We start from the raw sequence: 18,416 nt of genomic DNA, 5'->3' as shown, positions 1-18,416 counted from the left end.
TCACGGCAGTGATTAGAAAAACACTGCCGACTTTTTAAAAATGAATCTCGGCCGGATCTGTGTGATCCGTGCTGGGGTTCATTTTTTTTATTTTTTAAATTAAACAGTGTAAAATAAAAATAAAAATTGCGTGGGGTCCCCCCTCCTAGGCATAACCAGCCTCGGGCTCTTTGAGCCGATCGTGGTTGCAGAAATATGGGGAAAAAAATTGACAGGGGTTCCCCCATATTTAAGCAACCAGCATCGGGCTCTGCGCCTGGTCCTGGTTCCAAAAATACGGGGGACAAAAAGAGTAGGGGTCCCCCGTATTTTTAAAACCAGCACCGGGCTCCACTAGCTGGACAGATAATGCCACAGCCGGGGGTCACTTTTATATAGTGCCCTGCGGCCGTGGCATCAAAAATCCAACTAGTCACCCCTGGCCGGGGTACCCTGGGGGAGTGGGGAACCCTTCAATCAAGGGGTCCCCCCCCCAGCCACCCAAGGGCCAGGGGTGAAGCCCGAGGCTGTCCCCCCCCATCCAATGGGCTGCGGATGGGGGGGCTGATAGCCTTTTGTGATAATGAAAAGATATTGTTTTTAGTAGCAGTACTACAAGGCCCAGCAAGCCTCCCCCGCATGCTGGTACTTGGAGAACCACAAGTACCAGCATGCGGCGGAAAAACGGGCCCGCTGGTACCTGTAGTACTACTACTAAAAAAATACCCAAAAAAGACAAGACACACACACTTTGAAAGTAAAGATTTATTACATACATGCACACAAACATACATACATACTTACCTTATGTTCACACGCAGGTCGGTCCTCTTCTCCAGTAGAATCCAAGGGGTACCTGTTGAATAAATTCTACTCACCAGATCCAGGGTCCCAGGCTCCTCAGGGAATCCTTTTGTAATCCAGGTACTTGATTAAAATAAAAAAACGGACACACGAGCCACGAACTGAAAGGGGCCCCATGTTTTCACATGGGACTCCTTTCCCCGAATGCCAGAAACCCACTCTGACTTCTGTCTAAGTGGGTTTCTTCAGCCAATCAGGGAGCACCACGTTGTAGCACTCTCCTGATCGGCTGTGTGCTCCTGTACTGAGTGACAGGCGGCACACGGCAGTGTTACAATGTAGCGCCTATGCGCTCCATTGTAACCAATGGTGGGAACTTTCTGCTCAGCGGTGACGTCACTTTAGGTCAACCGCAGGGCAGAAAGTTCCCACCATTGGTTACAATGGAGCGCATAGGCGCTACATTGTAACACTGCCGTGTGCCGCCTGTCACTCAGTACAGGAGCACACAGCCGATCAGGAGAGTGCTACAACGTGGCGCTCCCTGATTGGCTGAAGAAACCCACTTAGACAGAAGTCAGAGTGGGTTTCTGGCATTCGGGGAAAGGAGTCCCATGTGAAAACATGGGGCCCCTTTCAGTTCGTGGCTCGGGTATCCGTTTTGTTATTTTATTCAAGTACCTGGATTACAAATGGTTGCCCCGAGGACCCTGGGACCCTGGATCTGGTGAGTAGAATTTATTCAACAGGTACCCCTTGGATTCTACTGGAGAAGAGGACCGACCTGACCTGCGTGTGAGCATAAGGTAAGTATGTATGTATGTTTGTGTGCATGTATGTAATAAATCTTTACTTTCACGGTGTGTGTGTCTTGTCTTTTTTTGGGTATTTTTTTAGTAATAGTACTACAGGTACCAGCGGGCCCGTTTTTCCGCCGCATGCTGGTACTTGTGGTTCTCCAAGTACCAGCATGCGGGGGAGGCTTGCTGGGCCTTGTAGTACTGCTACTAAAAACAATATCTTTTCATTATCACAAAAGGCTATCAGCCCCCCCATCCGCAGCCCATTGGATGGGGGGGACAGCCTCGGGCTTCACCCCTGGCCCTTGGGTGGCTGGGGGGGGACCCCTTGATTGAAGGGGTCCCCACTCCCCCAGGGTACCCCGGCCAGGGGTGACTAGTTGGATTTTTGATGCCACGGCCGCAGGGCACTATATAAAAGTGACCCCCGGCTGTGGCATTATCTGTCCAGCTAGTGGAGCCCGGTGCTGGTTTTAAAAATACGGGGGACCCCTACTCTTTTTGTCCCCCGTATTTTTGGAACCAGGACCAGGCGCAGAGCCCGATGCTGGTTGCTTAAATATGGGGGAACCCCTGTCATTTTTTCCCCATATTTCTGCAACCAGGATCGGCTCAAAGAGCCCGAGGCTGGTTATGCTTAGGAGGGGGGACCCCACGCAATTTTTTTAAAGAAAATAACCACTTTCCCACCCCTTCCCACTGATATACATGCACGGATCTCATGGATCCCTGCATGCCTATACAATCACGGATTAAAAAAGCAGGTCTGTTTTTTTTTAGCACTTTTTTACGAGTTGTAATTTTTCACGGCAGTGTTTTTTTTTTTTTTGCTTTGCACTTCTTAGTAAATTACCGAGATTCATAGTTAAACAGCCGCGTTTTGACCGATGGTGTATTCATTCGTAATTTTTTTGTTGGACTTCCAAAAAAATACGAATGCCCTCATCTCTGCCGTGATTATTGCTTAGTAAATTACCGAGATGACACTTTGATGAAAAAACGGCATCTCGGTCAAAATCGGGAGCTTAGTAAATATACCCCCAAGTGTCTACATCTTGATGCATACCGATCCAGTACACCAGTTGCCTCAGATTATCTTTTTTTTTTTTTCGTTTTCTTTAGGCCGAAATGACCGGATCGGTCGTGATAGGCTTGTAACACTATTGATATTTTTGAGAGGGGAATAACCACTTGGGTTACTGTTTGATGTGTCTTTGGGTCGACGCTTTTCCGGACCAGTAGACCCTGTCGTAGTCTCAGAAGCTCTCGTTGCCGCCACAACTTCACCAATTCCGGTGCATAAGTCTGTCTCTCCCGCTTAGTCAACACTCGGTCCTGCTGCAGTAAAATCTTTAATTGCTGTAGAATGGGGCATTGCTCTTGCCAGTGTTTCCATTCATTGGCGGACGCCGTTTCCAGGAGCGTCTCATTAGTTTTGACCTTTGATACCGTTGAGTGTTGAGTGATCTGTTGTTTTCCAGGTTGGAATGGAGGCAGTTCAACCGTTTCCCACTGATCCGATGTTTCTGGTTCGGTCTGAGTTGGGAGGCGTGACAAAGCGTCAGCGTTACTGTTACTCCGTCCTGGTCGATAACGGATACTGAATTGGTAGTTGGCTAATCGTGAATGCCATCATTGTTCTAAGGCTCCGAGGCGGGCCGTGGCCAGATGGGCTAACGGGTTGCAGTCGGTGTAGGCTATAAATGGGGTGACGGCCAGATAATCCCTGAATTTTTCGGTGACAGCCCATACTAATGCTAAAAACTCTAATTTAAAAGCGCTATAGTTGGCGTCGTTTCGTTCCGTTTTCCTAAGTCCGCGACTAGCATACGCAATGACTTTCTCCTTACCATCTTGGACTTGCGCCAACACTGCACCCAAACCCTGCTTGCTTGCACCGGTGTATAGAATGAAGGGTTGTTGATAATTCGGGTAGGCTAACAGAGGAGCTTTCATAAGAAACTGTTTCAGATGATCGAAGGCTGTCTGATGCCGAGTTGTCCAGGTTATCATTCCCCGATCATTTATTGATACATCTCGTAACAGTTCGTGTAGCGGAGACGCCACTTTGGCAAAATCCTTCATAAATCGGCGATAGTATCCTACGAATCCCAAAAATCGCCAGACCTCTTTGATAGTCCGAGGGACTGGCCACTCTCGAACTGACTCGACTTTGTCTGGATCAGGAGCCACTTCGTCCGCACTTACAAGATGGCCCAAGTAATGGACTTTAGGTTTCAATAGATGACACTTGATAGGATTTAATTTAAGCCCATACTTAGCTAATTGTCGGAACACTTCATGCAGATGCTGCAGATGTTCTGAGTACGACCGGGAAAAGATAATTATATCATCAAGATATAGTAAGACCATTTCGTAGTTTCGATGACCCAAGCAATGCTCCATCACTCTTTGAAAAGTCGCCGGAGCATTGCATAATCCGAAAGGCATCCGGTTAAATTCATGCAAACCCATGGGTGTTGTAAATGCGGTCTTTTCTTTATCCTCAGGATCCATTAGAATTTGCCAATAGCCGCTGGTTAAGTCTAATGTTGAAAAATACTTTGCAGACTTTAATGCGGTAAGGGACTCTTCAATTCTGAGCAATGGGTATGCATCTTTATGAGTGATTTTGTTTAATTTTCTATAATCGACGCAGAAGCGCAATTCTCCGTTTTTCTTTTTCACCAACACCATCGGTGCCGCCCAGGGGCTATGGCTCTCCTGTATTACGCCCGTAGCCTTCATATCTTCTAGCATCTTCCGGACGGGTTGGTATAGGGCTGGCGCCAATGGTCGATGCCTTTCCTTAATGGGTAGAGCGGCCCCTGTTATAATGCGATGTTTCACCGTGGCAACTGTACCGAAGTCAGTGGGGTTTTTACTAAATGCTTCAGAGTTTTCTTTCACCACCTGTAGCGTTCCTTGTCTCTGTTCCATCGGGGTATCTTTATCGCCAATTTGGATTTCTTCCCACCAATTTTTATCACTTTCATTATGAGCGAGGGTAGTACGTTGGTTTGCCTCTCGTTTCGGATCAATAATATCTTGTAAAGTGGTCCAGGTTAGTTTAGCAATAGCCTGCTGTCGATATAACTTAATTGTATGATTGTGGGGATTCATGATCCGCACAGGGACTCGTCCACTCTTCACTTGGACCAACGCGTGAGCAACTATGAGATTATTTCCGTGGTTTGAACCATACGGTTCTACCAAAGCTTCATAGGTCCTTCCTTGTGGTCCACACCTACTCTTTCCCCACACAATCATTTCAGAATTTGGTGGTATCTTCACCGGTTTACTATCGGTGATGCACACTTTTCCCAGATATTCGGCACAGTTTACGAATTTTTGTTGGCTTTGCAGGGTCTTAATAGTTTTCTGAAGTGTACTTTGCTCAGTTAATTCCATCTTTGATAATTCTTTTTTCAAGATAGTGATTGATTCATTGGGGCATCGTTGTAGAATGTTCATTCCAAGAATGATGGGCGTGGCATCTGGGTCGTTGGTATGTGTAATAAGGCACCCTTGCTGTGGAAGAAAAACGTCTCCTATCTGTACATCTGCCTCCCAGTAACCAACACAGATGATGCGTAGTCCATTGCTGGCCATTAATTGGAGCCAAGAGGGAGGCGGCATCATTAATTGATCTTTGCCCCAATGTTGCCGAAACGTGGAAAGCTGAATAGTGGTTATTTGTGATCCGGTGTCTAACATGGCAGTCGTTCCTACACCATTAATTGAAATTGGAATATTGGGACACCGACCAACATACTGAGGCCACCATTCATCTGGATTTGGATCTATTCTGTGGATTCCCCCCGAGGCTCGGTCTCCAACCTCGGGGCATTGGGGTTTAAAGGCTCCCGGAGGTTGCATTGTCGCTCAACATGCCCTGGTCTTTGACATTGACGGCAAATGGGCCGTCCCTGGCTGTCGAACCTATCTGTGGATCGCCTCCCTCCTCTCGGAGGCGGGTCCCTCCAATCACTAGCGGGTTTTCGCCTTTCTCTTGACCATCGGGTTGCCGCAGGAATGTCACTTAGTCTATTGGTATTGGTTAAATTCCTCACCTCTTTGCAAACTTCCGTCATCCCTACCATTAATTCTTCCATTTGACATTGGAGAGTCTGCATGGGATCTGGTATGGGAGTTTGAAGATTTTGGATGGCAGAATCCAGATTTTTGAACAACTTTGGTAGAGGAGTGGCGGTATTTCCACCCGACGGTGGTGCCTCCTGAAATCCAGGCATCTCTGGGAAACTTGCATCCGTCGTTGGCCTGGTTCCAACTACTTTAATGGCCGCTTCTTTGAAATCAAGAAAAGATTGTGCAGGTTGTTGAAGTCGCAGCAATCGTAACTGTGCTCGTATACTTTCGCCGCCAGCCCCTTCAATATGCTGAGTGATCAGCGTTTCATCCACATTTCGTATTTCCTGAGCATCAACAACTTGAATAACTTTCAAATATTCCTGTAAACTCAGAGCGAAATCCCGTAAAGTTTCAGTGGGGAATTGCTTACGGGCATAAAATCTCATTTTCAGTTCAGACATCGTTTGGACCCCGAAGGTAGTGGCTAATCTTTGTAGAATCTGGTCAGTTTTCTTTCTTTCCTCCTCTGGCCAGGATCTGACTTCCCTAAGGGCAGACTCCTTCAGTTGTCCCATCAATATTTCTACCTTCTGTTGTTCACTAAGTGGGTAGAGGCGAAACATGGAATTCATGCGATGTTTAAATTCAGCCAGCGTATTTCCATCCAACCCCTGTGCATCCCCCGAGTACGTGGGAAGCCACGGGGCTCCAAAATAATAAGGCAAAGTGATGGGATTCATTGGTGCCATTCTTGGTGAACTATCAGTATCACTATTAGAGGTGTCTGGCCCCAGTTCCTGTTCACGGGACATTTCTCCTGCTCCGGCCGGTGGAATCCTGTTCGTGATGCCAGATGATAATGTAATATTATCTTGTTACCTTATTCACTGGTTACTTCAGGGATCCACAGACGGAAGGGGAGTCAATGTCCTTTCTCTCAATCTGCACGGATTTAATTCAATATCATTCAATTGTTCAATATGGTAATTAGAGTCAAGAATTTAGAACTGGATTGCAATTAAACTTAGGTTTATTTCACTGGAACTGTAGTTGCAGATACAATGTCTTACTGGTAACCACGCATGACTGTAATACAACTTAATATTATATGACTCTAATACAACTTACAATATATGACTCTAATACACTTTTATGTATATCACATGAATACCACTTATAAAATATTCAGAACTCTTTAATTATTATAGTTAATAGTAACAACCATACGCTAGACTTCCCAATATTTGCTGATAATGGATACTATAACAATATACAATCTTATTTCTGCTTCCCGATCAATAGTCTCGATTAAACAGCAATCACTGACTTTCCATTCCGCCAGCGCAACTTCCCTAGGCTGTATTGTTTCTCGCAAAGTTCAGCTGATTAAATAGATGTTGGTGCACGTTGGGTACCTTAGGTGGATGTGATACTGACCACAGGAGGCGGTAGTTTTGCAGTGAGAGTTTTTAAGACGTGAGATCCCAACAGGATTCCAAGATATATACGTACAAAGTAATATAGAGAAGCTTCAGGGTAAAAGGGAAGCTAATATTCTCCTTAAGTACACCAGATTAGGCTAATTCTCTGTACTAGGATCAATGACAAGCAAAATTGTCTATGCTGCGAGCCTTATCTAGGCTTACGACCACATAAATTAATTGCAGTCTATTATCTTTATCCTTTCTAGTGTGCTCGTGGTGATGGAAAACCGGCTTGAAGAATTATGTATAGCTATGCTGCTTTAAGAAAGGAGTATCTGCAGAGGTAAGTCAATTCTAGGTAGCGGTTTCTATTATTAAGAATGCTCCACTATACTGACACAATGTTATGAGTTTTCTCTCTCTCTCTCTCTCTTTTCCACCAAGCAAGGTTAGGTGTCTCTCTTTATAGCTGAGCGGGGTCATTAGATTAAACGAATCAGGATTGTTACTAAGGCAGCTGAGAGATAATAAACCGATTCGACTCTGGATGCTATCTCTTAATAATGGAGGGGTTAGGTGAGGGACTGTGTCAGTATCATATACTTGGACAGCTGAGTGATCTATAAGAAACTGTTTAACTCCAGGTGCTTTTTTAATAACGGTGAGGTGTTAGTTGATTGGCTGAGTCCGTGTACTATATTTTAGTAACTGAGTGATATGGAGAAGTTATTCAATTCAATGTATTGTCTCTTAATAAATGCAAGATGTTAAACTGCTGACTGACTCAGTGTGTGCTGTGACTATGCACTCCCACCTCTCTCGCCGTCTCTCTGTTTTCTTTCTTTATTTGCTCCGCTTATCTGGGAGTCACTTAGATGCTACTTCTCTTCCCCTCTAACCTGACTCTGTATAGGGGCGTTGCTCCTGAGGACAGCCGCCTCCCAGATCCCGCCTGTGGCCGCCTCCCGGTATCCGCCTCTCGCGCGTCACCGGAATTCTGTATCTCCGTCTTGCACACTGCCGCCTCCGCTTCCCCGCTGTCTCCTGTCCACAGCAGCCAGGCGTAGCATCATACGAGGGGTAGATGAAGGGAGCTGGGGACCATCTGCCGACGACCGCGGACTTCAGGTACTCGATCCGCCTTTCACTTGCGCACTGTAGCTCCAGCTCGATCCTCCTCAGCGTTCTAACCGCCGTCTCTCGTGCCTCTTGCTTTTAACTCCTCTCCCCTGGTTCCCCGGTTCTTTCCCGCTCGGGACACGAGACACTCAGAGTGGGCACGCGGAAAGTGCTGCTGCGGTAGCCCACACGTGCCAGCCTGCTTTACCCTGCCCTGATACCATGGCAGTATACAGTTCAGGGTTTATAACACTATGGGTACCATAGGAATAAATAAACATTGAATAAACGCTATTTATCAAACCTCCTGGGGTAATTTACTGTGAGGCATCACAGCTGTACAGTATATCCTACTCTGTGCAAGTACAACAGGCAAAGTATTAATGATGTACCAAATTGGTATCCAACTCAATAGGAAAATAACTAATCATGAATCAAAATGGTATCCAACCAACCTCGTCAGTTGAATGCCTTCTCTGTCCCTCTGTCTGTTGTGTATATTGATACGCAATGCACTTTGGGGGTAATTCTGAGTTGATCACAGCAGCAAGTTTGTTAGCAGTTGGGCAAAACCATGTGCACTGCAGGGGGGGGCACATATAACATGTGCAGAGAGAGTTAGATTTGGGTGGGGTGTATTCAAACTGAAATCTAAATTGCAGTGTAAAAATAAAGCAGCCAGTATTTACCCTGCAAAGCAACAAAATAACCCACCCAAATCTAACTCTCTCAGCACGTTATATCTGCCACACCTGCAGTGCACATGGGGGGGTAATTCCAAGTTGATCGCAGCAGGAATTTTGTTAGCAGTTGGGCAAAACCATGGGGGTAATTCCAAGTTGATCGCAGCAGGAAATATTTGAGCAGTTGGGCAAAACCATGTGCACTGCAGGGGGGGCAGACATAACATTTGCAGAGAGATTTAGATTTTAGTGGGTTATTTTGATTCTGTGCAGGGTAAATACTGGCTGCTTTATTTTTACACTGCAATTTAGACTGCAGATTGAACTCACCACACCCAAATCTATCTCTCTCTGCATATGTTATATCTGCCCCCCCCCCCTGCAGTGCACATGGTTTTGCCCAACTGCTAACAAATTTCCTGCTACGATCAACTTGGAATTACCCCCCATGTGCACTGCAGGGGAGGCAGATATAACATGTGCAGAGAGAATTACATTTGGGTGTGGTGTGTTCAATCTGCAATCTAATTTGCAGTGTAAAAATAAAGCAGCCAGTATTTACCCTGCACAGAAACAAAATAACCCACCCAAATCTAACTCTTTCTGCACATGTTATATCTGCCTCCCCTGCAGTGCACATGGGCCCTCATTCCGAGTCGTTCGCTCGTTAATTTTCTTTGCATCGCAGCGTTTTTCTGCTTAGTACGCATGCGCAATGTTCGCACTGCGACTGCGCCAAGTAATTTTGCTATGAAGATAGTTTTTTTACTCACGGCTTTTTCTTCGCTCCGGCGATCGTAATGTGATTGACAGGAAATGGGTGTTACTGGGCGGAAACACTGCGTTTTATGGGCGTGTGGATAAAAACGCTACCGTTTCCGGAAAAAACGCGGGAGTGGCTGGAGAAACGGAGGAGTGTCTGGGCGAACGCTGGGTGTGTTTATGACGTCAAACCAGGAACGACAAGCAGTGAACTGATCGCAGATGCCGAGTAAGTCTGAAGCTACTCTGAAACTGCTAAGTAGTTTGTAATCGCAATATTGCGAATACATCGTTCGCAATTTTAAGAAGCTAAGATTCACTCCCAGTAGGCGGCGGCTTAGCGTGTGTAACTCTGCTAAAATCGCCTTGCGAGCGAACAACTCGGAATGAGGGCCATGGTTTTGCCCAACTGCTAACAAAATTCCTGCTGCGATCAACTTGGAATTACCCCCATGGTTTTTTTTGCCCAACTGCTAACAAATTTGCTGCTGCGATCAACTCAGAATTAGGCCCTTTATGCACAAGCAACACAAGTAAGCATAACACTGACATTAAACATTTTCACATATACCTTCTGAATGTCACTGTGCCTTAATTATCTTAGCTTTTGCGATTTCTGTAACTACAGATGTTTTGAATGCAATGCATTTTACACGCAGCTGAGCAAATAACCCATTGCAACATGATCAACAACTGTGTACTCCATTGCAACCGCAACGCATGTGTGATGAACCTCACCTCCCTGAATGCCTCCATGGCTGCGCAGAATGGCCGCGGGAGCTGTGACGCTGGTGCCACGTTTGATGTGTACAAGATCACTGACCAGCAGCAACTATTCTACTGTACGTCTTTCTGCATAAACTGTTTCTGGAGAACAGATTCTGTAGCTATATACTGTATGTATTATGCATTCTGGACTGAATCTACAGATAAAGCAGCACTTGATTCATATTATGTGCATCACCAAAGAGAGCAATCAATATAACACTTTTCCACTGAGAAACAGTGCTTATAGCCTACGATGTGCTGTTACACACTATGAAATGTTATATGCTCAATAAAATGTGCTTAGTCTCCCATGGCAATATCCTGTTACACATTATTCCTCATTAAATATTAGGTAATAGAGCAGAGTGTGGCTCTTCTATGCAATGTAGCCCAAATAGCCAGAATTTTTTACATGTCCCAAAGCATGATACGATTTTACAGCTTAATGAGCATAGATGCCACACTAGTGTGGATGTACTTCAATACAATAAATAATGATAGATAGATAGATAGATAGATAGATAGATAGATAGATAGATAGATAGATAGATACTGTGGATAGATGGATAGCGATGACAGATAGATAGATAGATAGATAGATAGATAGATAGATAGATAGATAGATACAAAGATTAGATACACAGATAGATAGAAGATACAAAGCTGTAGTAACGCCTAGTAGGGCCTGTGTGCAGCGTAACCCCACCTTCTCAGTGCTGCATGCCCCACAGCGATGGTATCAGGATCTCGGCACTTTGGATGTCGGCAGTCAGAATTCTGACAACTTGGTGTTAAGTGTTGTAATCCTCACTCTCTTCCCCACTAACTCTCCTTTTCCGCAGCCTGACCTTAACCCTCCCTCTCTGCAGCCTAACCCTTACCCGCCCCGCTTAGTACATAACCCTACTAGTAGTACCAGAACCTAACCCTACCTCCCCGCAACCTAGCCCTAACTCCCCCCCCCCACAGCCTAATTCTAACTATCCCTGGCATACTTACAGTCAGGATACCGGTGGTCGGGAATCCGGTATCGGCACTGTGATCAGTGTCGGAATCCCTGCGTCAGTGTTTAGACCAGTGTCAAGATTCCTGCAGCGGTATTCCAACTTCAGCATCCCGAACACTGGTATGCTGACCGGATCCTCCCTACCACACACACACCGCTGCGGCATCTTATGTGGCCGGCACCATGTTCTCTGTGATATTCCGCAAGATGACACGTGCACAGAAGTTAGTAAAGTGCCAGAGTCAACAGAGTCAAATGTGCATTATGATCATTATCATTGGAAAGTTGGTGCTGACGGCAGAGTGCCATACTTACCGGCAAAAGTGTCAGTTATCATCTGATGCAGGGTGCACCTACATAGTACATGTATTATAGATATGACTATGCATAATAGACAGATAGATAGATAGATAGATAGATAGATAGATAGATAGATAGATAGATAGATAGATAGATAGATAGATAGATCGATAGATAGATAGACAGACAGACAGACAGACAGACAGACATATCATTCCTCCCAACTTTTATGAAACTGCACATCACTTTTCTCATCTATATAAAATACTATTCCTGCACAGCCCCTATTTTATGTAATGGGGGAACGGGGTAGGCTGGTGCAGGAGAAATTGAAAGTCGATGCACATCAGATATTGTGGCAGCAGACATACTATGGGGAGGATGTACTAAGCACATGTTAGGTACATACCGCCAGTATGTACCTAGTAATGTGATTAAAATGACAAAGGACAGCTCTCCAGATACAGCTGTCCTTGGACTTCCAGATTTTGGACCAGGGAGTCCTTCTGCGCATGTGCAGTGAGACGTGGGTGGTGCTACAGGGGTGCTGCCCTATGTGAGATACTTCACAGCGTATGACCATGAAATCTGGGTTCCGTCACAGGGAAAAATGTCCCCGTTCCTAACCTGTAAAGGAGCGGACGGCCTCAGCAGCACATATACTGCCAGAGGCAGCCGACCAATTATCAGATCTGTCGGAAATGCTGGATGTCCAGTATATCACACAGACCGAAAGTTACAGTTTGGCTGCGGCAATACACTGTTCAATTATTTATCCAATCAGCTGAATAGCGGCTCATTGTTACGATAGACAGTGTATGGCCAGCATTAGACTGTGTTCTTTCCGTCTCAATATATGAAGCGGTTGATAGAAATAATGAATGGAAACACTGTTACTGCAGCTGGATAGATATATTCTGAGAAAATGAGTGTTACATATAACAGCCTTCATGTTCTAACAAAGTGTCCATTGCTCAGGATATGTACACAATTATCACTGTCACATAGTGTTGTAGCTATGAATAAGAAACAGTGGTATTTATACTGCTTGTGCTTACACCTATGGAATGTAAAGTGTAATTTGCTATATTTAATGTGTGCTTTTGTTTCAGAAAATACTTTTTTTATACATACATTACCAAAAGGTCATAGAGACACTCCAGTGTCATCTGTTATCCGTGTCATGCAGCACAATGCCTTATCACTGCTTTAAAAACAATTTAATGGGGGGGGGGGAGCCAAGAAATAACCTTGATACATTGGCGCAACAACGTAACAGAAAATGACATATCTGATTTGTATGTGTGAATGTAGAACAGAAAAACAACACATAGCGATTGGCATTGATGTATTGTTCTGTGTCCTGCTGGTAATGGCATCACATGTGATAAAGTTCTCTATATGTGAGGGAATTTCTAATTAGGAAACATCATGCGTCTTTACATCTGACAATATTGTGACATGAATACAGAGATGCAGAGTTTGATAAATGTTCCTGCAATCTGTTCATAATTTCAAATACAATAGGAACACAATCCAAGTTAAGTTTAACTTAATGGAATGAAAAAAAAAATTCTTTACTTCCTAGTAAGATTTAGTTTTTTTTGTTACTTTATTTTTCTATTTCAGAATAGCTGTATTAACTCATAAGTAGGTTCCAAGTAACTAAACAGCATATACAGCATATACAGTAAATATATATATATAGATATATATTTAGATAGACAGACAGACAGACAGACAGACAGACAGACAGACAGATAGATAGATAGATAGATAGATAGATAGATAGATAGATAGATAGATAGATAGATACAGGGTGGTCTATAAATGTGGAAACACCCTTATAAAAAGGAAATGTGTAAGGAAATATTAATCCAATACCACACACGTGATATTAGAGTGGGCAACAACTTCTTAGTGTATGTCACCAGTATGGTGGCCACCTTGATGTCGGCCATCTTGGATGCAACTCTGATTTCTTAATTGGGAAGGTAGTCATGTCACATATAAAACAGATACAGAATTATACAAGAAAAACAAGGATGTTCTTAATTTTAACATATCTTTATTAATTCTCGAGTTTTAACATTAAGGTCTCTGCCATGTTGCAGTGTTAAGGCTATTCCCATTCCTGATGAACCTTGACCAACATGTCTGGCTAAATCTGAGATGATAACGATCTTGTATCTTCACAGCATAAACACGTTTCTCCAGGTAACCCCCACAGAAATAAATCCAATGGAGTTAATTCTGGGGATCTTGGTGGCCACTGGACTGGAACTCTACAGTCAATCCACCAGGTTTCCTGGTTTTAAGGATATCCATGCTTGAGATGGTTAAATCAGATTGACAGAGGTACTAATTAAGTCACTTTAAGTATGAATATCCTTAAAATCATTCAACACCTGAAAGGGCTCTAGGATACATGTCAGGAACAGACTACTGAGTACTCTAATTGTTACACTAATACCTGAAAAAACATTGTGAGACACATTAGGATCAGACATTTAAAATCTATGAACACCCCTAAAAAAGTCATTAGTGATGAAACACATTGGTTGAATAGTGCTGGATTTTCTCTAGTAGGAAGGTTCCTTCCTGTCAGGAGCATGGACCCCATAAGGGATAAAGGGGAACATTTACTAAGCAGTGATAAGAGTGGAGAAGTGAGCCAGTGGAGAAATTTCTCAATCAACCATTCAGCAGCTCTGTAACATTTTATAGTATGCAAATTATAGATGTTACTTCAGTGCTGATTGGTTGCCATGGGCAACTTCTCCACTGGCTCACTTCTCCACTCTTATTACTGCTTAGTAAATGTACCCCAAAAACAGCTAAAGTGATAACATCTACACTGAAGAGAGATCATGTCAGCATGGCATTATGACTCCCATTCAGTAAGCATCACTGTTGCGATGCGATCGCATAATGCCGGTTTTCCACGTAGTAACTGATTGACAGGAAGAGACGTTCGCTGGGCAGGCGGGGGTGTCGACTCGGCATTGAAGAGGTTATATAAATACAATTTTTATTATTATTTTTAAAGAGGCAATCAGTTACAAGGCATGGTTTTGTCAGGGGATCGGGAAATTACCCCAATACATATACGATGTATAGAATTCTTCACATGCAATTCAAACCCCAAATTCTGTTTTTAAATCCGAGTTCCAAAGAGAAGACGTGACTCAGGACTTCCAAAAATTGATCAGAGATGGGACTCAGTTCTACTCAAATCCCCAAAGTTCAGGTATATTCTGAACTGATCTGCTTATCTCTACTTTATTGTAACTTATATAGCAGTGATGACTGTTATTACTGTAGGACTGTTATTACTGTAGTATAACCTTATTTTTTCTGCATGTAACCACTATTTTTAAGTTTCCCAAGTGCAAGAAAAAACAATAACAATTTGCTCTGGAAATACATATATGGCTTTTGACACTCAAATTTCAAGTACAGTAATCAAATAATATGCAGTCCTTGTGAATAGAATGTTCCACTTCGTGCTCACCAATAGGGGTATACAGTATTGGGCAGCAAAATTACAAGGGGGAGGTTACCTCAGATGCCTCCCTTGAAATGAGTACAATAATGGAGTTTGCAATTGTGCCTGATAATAAATAAGTGATTGTCTATGCTCAGGTAAATGTGTAACAAACTTTACTTGAATGTTGTTAAAATCTCACATATTTATTCACAGTATGTGACAACAGAAAAAAAAAGAAAAAAAGGGGAAAGAATAATTAAAATAATAAACAAAATAAGGTGAGGGGAAAGGGATGGGTTAATAAGCGTAAAAAATTACTCTGCTAATTGAATGAAAAAAGTATATAGTGTCCACTAGATGGTGGCTTCCCGCTTATCTATGCTGGAACATATTAATGATAATATAGATAATGGGTTCCAAATATGAATCTTTGAGAGACCAGTATGCAGTAATTGTGGAGGGTAATGTCCACATAAGCCGTATTTGAAGCTAACGGTTTTGTCTCACGATGTTGAGAGGTACCCCTGTGTTGGTCCGGGTGGGGGGACTGGCAGTAATGGTGCACGTAAATAAACTCTGGACAAGCTTACCTCTCTGGGGTCCGGGCACAGTCAGGGTGACGCTCTGCCACAACTTCACCTTTAATTTTAGAATTCTAAAAATTATAAATTGGAACACTACTAGTATCTATATTTCTATACGAGTTCCACTTATATCTTAGAGAAGGTTTTCTCTATATAGATAACATTTATAATCATGTATTGAGTGAAATATCTATACTCCTAATAGGAAGGATCCCCCTTATGGTTTCTGCTATGACATAGGTGTCCATTCATATCCTATATCCAACGTCTTTGATATATCAAACACTATAGGTCTTGTTTACAACTCCTCCACCTCTCTCCTTTCCGCATAACCTTGTAAATTGTACCATATGTCTGCCATATTACTGATTAAACCTTCATGATATCCTTATAATCCTTATATTATATTTTATTATTATTTTTAATATTATATTATATTTATTTATTTTCATTTTTACATTTACTTTTAGTTTAATTTAATTTTTATTTATTTACTTCTATATATATTCAATGTTTTCTATTTTTTATTGTTTTTTTATATTATACATTATTTATTATCTTTATTTTTATTTTCTATATTTTTTTTTAATCTGTTTATTATTATATTCTCATATATGTCCCAACATCGTGGGACAAAACCGTTAGCTTCAATCTGGCTTATGTGGACATTACCCTCCACAATAACTGAATACTGGACTCTCAATGATTTATATTTGGAACCCATTATCTATATTATCACTAATGTTGTTCCGGCACAGGTAGTGGACACTATGTACTTTTTTCATTCAATTATCAGATTAACTTTTTACTCTTATTAACCCATCCCTTTCCCCCACCTTATTTTGTTTACCATTTTCATCATTATTTCCCCTTTTTTTTCTTTTTTCTTTTCTTTTCTGTTGTCACATACTGTGAACAAATATGTGAGATTTTAACAACATTCAAGTAAAGTTTGTTACACATTTACCTGAGCATAGACAATCACTTATTTATTGTCAGCGCAATATGCAGCCTTTGTCTACACTGGTGGCAAATACACCAGTTTGTAAAGAAATCCCGACTGCATGACCAACTACAGACCTTCCTTTTCTAGGAAAGGTTATTGAGAAAGTGGTTGCAAATCAACTGGAAACCCGCCTGACAACCCATGATAACTATGATCCATTCCAATCAGGATTCAGGAGAAGACATAGCACTGAAACAGCCCTGGTGTGTGTGTTAAATGATCTTCTGATGGCAAGAGACAGAGGTGACTGTTCAATATTAATCCTTCTGGATCTCTCGGCAGCATTTGATACCGTGGACCATGGGCTTCTGATTGAGCGACTGATACATTTTTGTGGACTGGATGGCACAGTCCTAAGCTGGTTCAAATCATTTCTCACAGGCAGGTCACAGAGAGTATCGTCTGGAGTATACTCATCACCATCAGTGCCATTGCCATGTGGTGTCCCATAAGGTTCTATACTATCCCCCATGCTTTTTGCAGTATACACGTTCCCGCTGGGTGAAATAATCAGGCGCCATGGGCTGGCCTACCACTGCTATGCAGATGATACACAACTGCACTTGTCCTTTGCTCCGGGCACTGATAACCCAATAGCAACCCTAAATGGCTGTCTAGCTGAACTCCAGGAGTGGATGAGTGCCAGTTGGCTGCAACTGAACCCGGATAAAACAGAGGTCCTTATGATAGGACCGCAACATCAAAGGACAAGACTGCAGCATAGCCAACCAACTGGACTTACACTCTGGGATTCAGAATTACAAACGACCGATCATGTGCGGAATCTTGGCATTGTCCTGGATGGTGGCTTGACACTTAAACATCAGATATCAGCCACAACCAAATCCTCATTCTTTCACCTGAGGAACATAGCCAGATTCAAGCACTTAATTCCCTCAGATGATCTGCCAAAAGTCATACATGCATTTGTATCATCTCGATTAGACTACTGTAATGCCCTCTACCTTGGTCTCCCAGCAATAGAATTGCACCGCTTACAGCTGGTGCAAAACACAGCTGCCAGGCTGTTAACCAACCAGCCCCATTCTAGCCACATAACACCCATACTCTACTCCCTTCACTGGCTACCTGTAAGACGGCGAATGATCTTCAAGATTGGCTTACTGAGCCAAAGCACTAGATGACCAGGGTTCAAGGTACCTGAAGTAGCTTCTGACCTCATACTGCCACACTCGATTACTGCAATCTGTAGATGAAGGACTTTTAGCAGTATATAGAATGTCCAGTACAGTAAATCATCTGGGGGTCGAGCTTTTAGTCATGCGGCTCTGACTATATGAAACTCACTTCCCCGCACAGTGCGAGAGGCCCCAACTATAGAATCTTTCAAAAGTAGACTCAAGACTTTCCTGTTTACTCAAGCATTTCCATAATGTCTCTTTAGTATCTACATGCTTCTGTATTTTATGAAAAGCTTTTCTGTACTATATTATGCTATGTATCTGTTAAGCACCTTGAGTCCTATTGGAGGAAGAGCGCTATATAAATAAAATTATTATTACTATTATTATTAGCTTAATAAACAATTCCATGGGGTGGTCATGTAGAGGTATATTTTTCATAATCCGCTTATATAAT

Source organism: Pseudophryne corroboree, chromosome 1 (genome assembly GCF_028390025.1).
Source record: "Pseudophryne corroboree isolate aPseCor3 chromosome 1, aPseCor3.hap2, whole genome shotgun sequence".
Lineage (NCBI taxonomy): Eukaryota > Metazoa > Chordata > Amphibia > Anura > Myobatrachidae > Pseudophryne > Pseudophryne corroboree.
The sequence above is the reverse complement of the archived record's forward strand: the minus strand, read 5'-3'. Positions refer to the sequence as shown.